This window comes from Parasteatoda tepidariorum, chromosome 2 (genome assembly GCF_043381705.1).
Source record: "Parasteatoda tepidariorum isolate YZ-2023 chromosome 2, CAS_Ptep_4.0, whole genome shotgun sequence".
Lineage (NCBI taxonomy): Eukaryota > Metazoa > Arthropoda > Arachnida > Araneae > Theridiidae > Parasteatoda > Parasteatoda tepidariorum.
This window is the reverse complement of record NC_092205.1, coordinates 4689783-4700533: the sequence shown is the minus strand read 5'-3', so window position 1 is coordinate 4700533 and position 10751 is coordinate 4689783.

The following is a 10751-nucleotide window of genomic DNA, read 5'->3' as shown; positions in this document are numbered from 1 at the left end:
AATTATAAAGCATTAAAAATAAAAATTATAATGGAGTTGAATATTTAAAAAAAAATTATAAATAAAAGAGTTTTTAAAAAAACATAAGTTGCAAGTATTTTTATTCTATAAATGCGTAATTAAATAATTGGTTTCTCTACGCAATTGAAAATTTTTTGAACAAGGTGTCATTTTTTATGTTGTGCAACCTCACTCAATTAAATTTACATATGACCATTTAACTTTAAGCAGAGATTTTTTCTGAGACTGCACATTTTAAAATAGAAATTAGTTGTTTTTAATTCAACTTTATTTACTTGTTCTTGCATAATGCCTTCAGCATGTCTTCAATGAAGAAACTTCCAATTTCACCTAATATACTTTTAAAAAATAAATTTTATCTATAATTTTTTTAGATCAAATCTATCAACAATTTAGTTAAGACAACTATTACAATTGCTTTTTATAGTCTATTGCTTGGTATTTTTTCATGTATTTTGTTTTTCTTGTTCATGATTTTTGTAATGAATGTTACAAAATCTACGTATCTTTCAATGTTTTGTAGTTTATTCGTGTTTATTGTTTTGTTTTTTTTTTCCAAATATTTATTATGTATTTTATTTAAGCTGTTTTTTTTTAATCAAATGTTCACTCATAGTTTAAAATATTTTAGTGTGTTATTTACTGATTTAATTTTGTTTTTGTAGGTGACAGTAACCCGAAGAAAATAAAAACATTTACTTGTTCTTTGTGTGCCTATTCCTCTCTATATAAACAGAATTATCAGAGACATATGCTAAGTCATGCTGGTATAAAAAAATATAAGTGTGACAAATGTGACAAGTGTTATGCGGAAAGTCGATCCCTTCAGCGTCATTTGCTTATTCATATTAGCGGACAACTGCCATTTTAGTGTCATATTTGTGACTAAAGACATTTTTGTATGAGTGCATTAGGTGACTATTTGAAGGCACTAAATTTTTATTTGAATCTAGTTGTCACGCCTTGATAAACTGTAGTTATAGAAAGTTAGCTTATTCTTGAAATGATGTTTTTTGTTATGTAAAAATGTCTAGTAAACACTAAAAAAATTTCCAATTTTTTCGATTCTTAAACCTCAGTTATTTGTTTTAAATTCAATAAATTTTGAAAAATTCACTTAACATGTTGAATGATGTAATGATTACTTTTGCTGTTATTGTGCAATTTGTTCCTGCAAGATCTTATAGCCGCGCAATAAATATGATTTTTTAATGACTGTTTTATTTAATCTATAACTAATTTCATTGCTAGTTGTTTTAATTTGTATTTAAAGCATGTATGAGATACAATGATGTACTTGTAACAATCCATGTGAATTAAGTTACAGAATCTGAAAATATCAAAGTTATATATTTCTTATTGAATGAGATTATTTTTCTGTTTATGTTTCGCAATTAAATTATTCTAATTTATTACATTTTATTTAAGTAGTTCACGTAAAAGCAGTACTACTATTCTTGTTAATGTTAGTTACTCATAGAAAATTAGCAGTCATTTGTAAGCAAAGNTTTTAATTTTTTTTTTATCAAATGTTCACGCATAGTTTAAAATATTTTAGTGTGTTATTTACTGATTTAATTTTGTTTTTGTAGGTGACAGTAACCTGAAGAAAATAAAAACACTTACTTGTTCTTTGTGTGCCTATTCCTCTCGGGTAAGAGTCCCTTTGCCATCAGGCTAACCATGGGAGGTTTTCCTCTCCATACAACGCATATGCGGATACGTTTCATCAAAGAGTCTTCCAGGAAGGCAAATTTTTTCCAATACTTGACACAAGAATTCCCATGCCTTCTGGATTGGGCCACGAAGTGAACATTAGTAGTCGTAAACCCAAAATCGGGTCGGCTGTTCAACAACAGTTTTAAAATTATGAAATACAGTAAAACTTTGATCGATCTCAAGAGACCATTCATTATAAAGATAGATTCAGGGGAACTTAAAATATCAAATAGTGATTTGAAAATGTATGAAAAATGATAAAAGAGTAATGGATAATAAAATTAATAAATTTATAATTAGTCTAAAAAGTTTTAATTGAAAAAAATTATGTGTTCAATGCAAAAAATTTTATGATGCAAAAGAAGGATGAATCAAGCATATTTAAACTAAACTCAGTGGTGCGACAGCCCATAAAGAGCCAAGGCCTACTGTGCCTATCTCAGTTTTCTTGACCTTTGGGCTCTGGGTTGCAAGAGCAGATGTTTCGATTGGGTGGTCAGCCGAACATAGAATCCCCAGAGTTTAGTTCCCAAGCATGCTCGGTACTCATTTTATCGACCCACTGAAGGGATGAAAGGCTGAGTCAACCTTGCCCGCCCGAGCATCGAACCGAGGACCTGTGGTACGACAGCGAGAAGCGCTACCACTCATCGACACAATTACTCACTTAAAATATCAAGAAATTGCAAACAATACATTTTCGACATTTATATCAGATTGTTGTTCATTTCCTGTAATTTCGTATGAATACAGAAAGCTCCTTATTATTTAAAATGCTCAGAGGCCTTCCGCAAATGTTTTCAACGGTTTTGGTCGAGGTCACTTTCACCATTGGTATCACATAGCCCTTCTTAAGCTTCTGCAATCATTTTTTGAAATGACAACACCACAAGTTTCAACATTTTCATCAACTAATGCATAAACATCAAACATGATATTTGAGGCATTCTTTCTAAACTGCAACAAGTACTAACTTTCTTCTTCTTCATCATTAGCATCAGTTACTAATTTTCTTCCAAAAATGAATAACTCAATAATTTGAAAAATATTAGTGGAACTTCAGAACAATAAGACACGGAAATCTGCTGATTTCAAAAAATTATCAAAATGGGTATTATTAACATTTCTGACAGGACTATTAAAACAAGACAGTATATACGGGAAAAAGAAAGTTGCAGGACAGCTATAGGGAGGTTCAACCATATATCTAACACAAATTACACCAAATAATAGTTTAAATTCAAAATCAATTTCATTACGGAAAAAAATCATACTTCAATCAATGACATAAGTACTGAATGCCACATAATAATAAAATCATCTTGGTTATGATAAAAAATGAATGGTTTTAACAGGAATGAATAAAAGGAAAAAACTTTTTCATCCATTTACATAAATGGGGTTTTTCTTTTTGACAAGCGTATTTAGAGCTACTTTGCTTACAAATGACTACTAATTTTCTATGAGTAACTAACATTAACAAGAATAGTAGTACTGCTTTTACGTGAACTACTTAAATAAAATGTAATAAATTAGAATAATTTAATTGCGAAACATAAACAGAAAAATAATCTCATTCAATAAGAAATATATAACTTTGATATTTTCAGATTCTGTAACTTAATTCACATGGATTGTTACAAGTACATCATTGTATCTCATACATGCTTTAAATACAAATTAAAACAACTAGCAATGAAATTAGTTATAGATTAAATAAAACAGTCATTAAAAAATCATATTTATTGCGCGGCTATAAGATCTTGCAGGAACAAATTGCACAATAACAGCAAAAGTAATCATTACATCATTCAACATGTTAAGTGAATTTTTCAAAATTTATTGAATTTAAAACAAATAACTGAGGTTTAAGAATCGAAAAAATTGGAAATTTTTTTAGTGTTTACTAGACATTTTTACATAACAAAAAACATCATTTCAAGAATAAGCTAACTTTCTATAACTACAGTTTATCAAGGCGTGACAACTAGATTCAAATAAAAATTTAGTGCCTTCAAATAGTCACCTAATGCACTCATACAAAAATGTCTTTAGTCACAAATATGACACTAAAATGGCAGTTGTCCGCTAATATGAATAAGCAAATGACGCTGAAGGGATCGACTTTCCGCATAACACTTGTCACATTTGTCACACTTATATTTTTTTATACCAGCATGACTTAGCATATGTCTCTGATAATTCTGTTTATATAGAGAGGAATAGGCACNGATACCAATGGGGAAAGTGACCTCGACCAAAACCGTTGAAAACATTTGCGGAAGGCCTCTGAGCATTTTAAATAATAAGGAGCTTTCTGTATTCATACGAAATTACAGGAAATGAACAACAATCTGATATAAATGTCAAAACTGTATTGTTTGCAATTTCTGGATATTTTAAATGAGTAAATATGTCGATGAGTGGTAGCGCTTCGCACTTTCGTGCCACAGGTCCTCGGTTCGATCCTCGGGCGGGCAAGGCTGACTCAGCCTTTCATCCCTTCAGTGGGTCAAAAAAATGAGTATCGAGCATGGTTGGGAACTAAACTCTGGGGATTTCTATGTTCGGCTGACCACCCAATCTAAACATATGCTCTTGCACCCCAGAGTCCAAAGGTCAAGAAATCTGAGATGGGCACAGTAGGCCTTGGCCCTGTATGGGCTGTAGCGCCACTGAGTTTAAATATGTTTGATTCATCCTTCTTTTGCATCATGAAATTTTTTGCATTGAGCACATAATTTTTTTCAATTAAAATTTTTTAGACTAATTATAAATTTATTAATTTTATTATCCATTACTCCTTTATCACTTTTCATGCATTTTTAAATCACTATTTGATATTTTAAGTTGCCCTGCATCTATCTTTATAATGAATGGTCTCTTGAGATCGATCAAGGTTTTACTGTAATTCATAATTTTAAAACTGTCTTTGAACAGCTGACCCGATTTTGGGTTTACGACTACTAATGTTCAACTCCGTGGCCCAATCCAGAAGGCAAGGGAATTCTTGGATCAAGTATTGGAAAAAATTTGCCTTCCTGGAGGACTTTTTGATGAAACGTATCCATGTGCGTTGTATGGAGAGGAAAACCTCCCATGGTTAGCCTGATGGCAAAGGGACTCTTTCCCATGATCTGTCTACCATTGAGGATATTTTACATCAGCACTGTGGTCAGTGCGAGCCTGGTGCAGAATTCATATTGACCAGCCATCATTAGGATTTAAACCCGGTTCGCCTCATTAGAAGGGGAATGCTCCATTCCCTGAACCACCAAGGCTCAGGTGCTCCGTTGTGTTTTGTTAAGTCATTACAGAAAAAGGAATTTTTTTTCTAAACTTGTCCTTCACCTTATTTATCATTTGTTGAGGACATATTGTTTTAAGATGTAAAGAAACACATTATCATGGTTATTTTGGCTCTAATTTAATTTTATTACAGTTGCTCTTCATTATTTTGGTGCCTTTTTATCAGACGTTGTCATATGCTGTACTACTCTATTTTTTATGTGGTCTAAATAAATAAATACATTAGCCTAAAAATGCTCTATTTCTTTGAAATCTAGGGAAAGCTGTCACGGTTTTTCAGAATTTTTTATGGAATTAGTTATGTTTTAGTGATTTTGTTTTCTATGATAAAAGTACTATATAGAAATCAAAACTTGTGTGAAAAGTTATCAAATATCTTAAAATATGCTGGCAAATTTGCATCATTGTTGTTTCAGTATTTTTCTCCCATTGAGTCCTGTTTAAGAAAGTTTTATTTTTTGACGGAAATAATGGATATTAGTTATTATTTATAGAACTTATTAATTACAGTATAGTGTAATTACTAATACTTATGTACGCAATCTGAAATTCTCATGTTGTGGTGAAATGCGTTGGAATAACTTTGGATAACTGAACCACAAGACTAGGTTAATGATTTTATCATCTTGAATTGAGAGCATAAAAATAGATTGCTCTAGCATGTCACAATACCATATTGAATTATCAAAATTTTAAATACCATGCGAAAATTCGTGGATTATTGCTTTAAAGCAAAAATAAGCTGAAAACCAAGTGGATCTATGATGGAATCATTAAAATTTTTTTAAAAATAATTTTGGGCTTGTAACTTTGATATCTTGATTGATATAAGTGAAATATCTAAAATCCAGATATTTTTCACAAGCAGTCAAAATGTTTGAGCATTTTTTCCCTATGATCAGACTTTATTATAATATCAATAATTTTCTTGTAATACTTTGATATTTAATGAAATCGAAAATTGGTTTCCCTTGTTTGATAACTATTACTAAATTATACTGTTTTTTTAAAAAAGTAGTTAGAGTTTTAACCCCTTAACACGATCAATTAATTTTTAAGAAAATGGTCATAAAAGTGCCTATTTTGCCAAGTACGCACATTTGATTAGTGCTGACATCTAGTTTAAAATAAACTATCTACAATTATCTTAAAAATATCCTGGTACTGCCATCTGGTGTGTAAAATGAGAAACAAAATGTTTTCCAGCTAAAAGAAATGAATTAGTTTTATTCTTATTGGCACGTTACTACTGAACACTCCAGCCCGTCAATATCACGGGAGCGAGAAATNAGAAATAGAGGGTGAAACCTCACCCCGTCATTTTCACGGGAGCGAGAAGGAAGGGGTTAAATAAATTTCAAAATGGGCTGTGATGGTCTCACTTTTTTGTTATTCTATTCAAAAATTTTACTCCTATTAATAATTATTTAAAAATTTATATTTAAATGCAGTAAGTTTTTACAAACATTTCTTTGCTTAATTAAAATGGTTTGTCTGTCTATTTTGTAGGTATTGGACTATATACCCCAATTGAAGGAGAAACCACCTCACATAAATGTGCCCATTGTACATATGTATCTGCTTTCAAATCTAACTTGACACGCCACGTGCTGCGAGTTCACGCGGGTGTTCGTCCTTACGTCTGTGATGTGTGCGGGAAATCTTTCACTGCAAATCAGCACTTGAAAGCACATTATTTGATACATACTGGAGAGTATCCATTCCGTTGTGAAGTTTGTCAGAAAAGATTACGCACCAAACACAGTTATAACAATCATTTGTTATCTCAGCATCAAATACAGAATGTACTCACCCTATAAATTATCAGTTAATTTTTTCTTGGTACTAATACAGATAGAACTAAGCAGAAATAAATAGTTAAGGTTTGTATACAAATTGTTATTATAAAAAATATATAATTACTTTCAGCATTTGAATGCTTATAACTTTATATATACTCTGGAGTATCCATTCAGCTAAGAAGTGGAAAAATTAAGTTCCAAGCACAGATATAACAATAATTTGTTATCTGAACATCAAATTCAGAATGTTTTAACCTTATAAACTACCATTTAATTTTTTCTTTGAACAAATAGAGAAAAAACTAATACGGAATCGATAAGTTTGTTTACTAATTAGTATTGGAAATAAATAATAGTTGTGTGCAACATTTGAAGTTATATTGTTTTATATGTACTGGAGGGTATTCATTCCACTGTGAAGTGTAACAGAAATGATCACAAACTAACACAGCTATGGTAATCATTTGTTATCTCAACATCAAATAGAGTATACTGCCCTTAAAAACTGCCATTAATTTTTCTTTGAACAAATCAAGGAAACCAAATAGTAATAAATAATTTAAGTTCATTCTTGTTTTGGTTTTATTTAAGCTTTAGCTTTTAGGTTTTATTAAAGCTTTAACTTTGTTAGAATGTGCAATTGAATTAAGAGCAATTATGTTGCAAGCCAGCTTTACCAGTATTTATAATGTGTATTTTTATAAGATATATACTTTATAAGATATTAGATTAAAAAAATATTTTTTTCATGCATTGCAAAAATTTGAAAAATTTTTCAATTTTGTTGAACAAATTTGTACAATTTGTTACAAAAAAATTGAACAATTTTTCAAATTTTTTATATTATGGTGTGTTTTTAATGATTTTTTCTCAGAGTGATGGTTTTTGTTCTTCAATGGTAATTGTTTTACACTATAGCTTCTTCAATTAATGTAGTTTCCATTGCATGTAGGATTCTTCTATTGCTTTAAATAAATGATGTTCTAGGCACCCTTAAAATCATACTTTTATGAAAGTTTAATATTTATTTAGTCCAAAACTATCAAAGTAATATAAAATAAACTGCTATGTGAAATGCAAATTGTAATAGTTACAGAGGCGATCGATATTGTTTTCTCAACGCAATTTATTTTATGCTTGTATACAAAATAGCTTCTCTATTTTCAATTATTTTTCTGAAAAATATGACAACATGCATGCCACTAATGTATTTTCTTTTGTATGTAGGATTTTTAGAGTTTTCATTAAGTGATAAGTTCATACTTTCATTAAAGTCAATTGTTTATTTAATCAAAAACTTTGAACATGATACCAAAATATTAAGTGCAACAGAAATTGTAATAGTAATACTCATGCTGTTAAATTTGGAGAATAAATTAGTTAATAATTAAAAATTTCTGTCTATGAGAAAAATTATTCTTTTTAGAAAACTCTATTTCAAGAAACACTCATTTTGTCTGTATTTGCACCTCTGTAAACGGTTACTGTACATTTCTTACTTCTCTAGCTTTTAGCTTGTTTCGAATGTGTGAATATTCTCAAATTATGAAAAAATTAGTAAACTGTTTTAGTTAAATAATTTTTTTTTTTTTTTTTTAAAATTTCAAAGTTTTTTTTTCCATTTTTATTGAATGAAGCCTGATTTGAAAGTGTACTTCTAGGGTCAGAAATTAAGCAATTGTACTTTATTAGGATTTGTTAATGACCAAAAATATTTCTAGCGTTTCAAAATATAAAAATGAGTTTTTTCTACTGTTTTTTTTCTTTAGAGCTTTTTTTTTTGTTTGCAGTAATAAATGTCCAAATCATTAAAGATGTAAGAATAAGAATTATGTAAAAAAAGTAGAAAGGAAAACTGTTTTTTTAGAAATTTCAGAGTTTTGTTCCTTAAACAATGCCTGTTGCAAAGTTTGAAAGACTACTTCTATGGATTGGAGTGGATTTGTTTGATTTAGTTAATGACTGGAGAAGCATTCAAACTTAACTTAGTGATGCCATTCCTCGTTTTGAATTCCGTCATAGGAATTGTAATGGCTGATGTACTTGTGACTTCTGACATTTTTCTATTGATTGCTTTTGTGAAGCATCTTACATATTATTGCTAATAAATTTATGAAATAGTTGGAGAAATTCTATAATTTTATGCTGATTTTAAGTAATACTTTGCTATAAGTTTAAGGTTAAAGAGAACATTTATTTATTTAATTTTTTAGTGATTTGGTTTGAAATTGGGAAGAATAATAGAGAGCAGGAAAAGATTTTCAAATTTTTCACAAAACAAATGAAGATTTTGTTTTTTTAATTAATACTTAGTTTAATTGTTTCTTTAAAGAAAAAAAATGCTTGATGACTTTCATGTTGTTTTAAATTTGGAACTATTATGTGAGTACTTTAGGGTTAGCTAGGTGCTAATCCAAAAGTACCCACATAATAACTCAAATGAAAATAATCTAAAACACATAATATAAAAAGAACTAAAATTTAGACCTGTCCCAAAATAAAATAAAGATTTTACATTTAACAGCAATAATTTATTTTATATATTTATATATATACATAATATATATATATATATATACATAATATATATATATCAACATAATATGTACGTAATATGTATTTATATGCATAATATGTATACATATACATAATATGTGTATGCATACATAATATGTATATTTATATACATAATATGTATATATATACAGTCAAACTCACCTATAACAAGTGTGATGGGACCACAATATTTGCTTGCTACAACCAAGTGCATGCAAAAAACGAGTTTGCGAAAAAATCTATAAAGTTCATACATACTTATAAAATTATGTACTATTTATGTTATGTTTTATTTTTGTTCAGTTTAATAGAATTTAGTTCATTTGTTCTGAACTGTATTATTGTGTTACTGTCCTTCGTATATGACTCTTAACTGGAAAAATATAGCTGACATAGAAAAAGGAAAATCATAGACCTGCAAAAAATAAAAAAAATTTTCCCCAAGAAGATTTCCTAAACAGGAAGGGAAATTGAAAAAGTAGAAATTTTATGAATCACAGAAATATTACTCACTAATATCGGGATTTGCTTGTTACAAGTAAATTATGCATCAATAGATTTGAGCTAGGCATACATGGATTTTAACATTGTACCAACCTAGTATTTCGGATTTCTTCATTACATTGTAAAATCGAGTTCTTGTTAAATCGGGGCTCATAATGAATGAGTTCGACTGTATATGCATATAGTTTTGTTGATTGATGAACATTTTCAGTTTTGTTTTGGTTAATAGTCATTTTATTTTCCTTACTTGTGGAAAAAGTCTTAAAATATTGCCAGAAAATGTAAAATATTGGAAAGATTTGCTCTTGGCCAACAAAAAAATACCAATCTCTGCATAAACCTAGAAAATCTTTGAATTTTCTCATTGCATATATTATCATAGGCATCATAAATCTTGATATCTAACCCTCTTATTCACCTCCACTTAATGTAATGAGCTTGAAAGTAAATCTATTTTCAGGTAAATCATGTATGAAAATGACTTTTTAGGCGAAAATGACAATATTTTCCTGTTGGTCAGGGTTGTCTGATTGACGTAAGATTTTACACGAATAGTTGTTTATTTGACTGCTAAGGTGTAGGGTTGAGAACTAAACTTCTAAAAAGTTAAAAAATAAGGACTTTTGCTAGTGTACATTATTTATGTATAAAAGATACATGCTAGACATTTACTTAACATTTTCAATTGTTGCTTATTCTAATGTTAATTGTTTTGCACACATGTGATTATTTTGTCATTATTACTTTGAATTGCAGTAATATCTTCACTTGATCCAAGTATTTCAGAGCTACTGTCAACATTTATTTTCTTCTAAATTTTTATCCTATACTGCCCTTAAA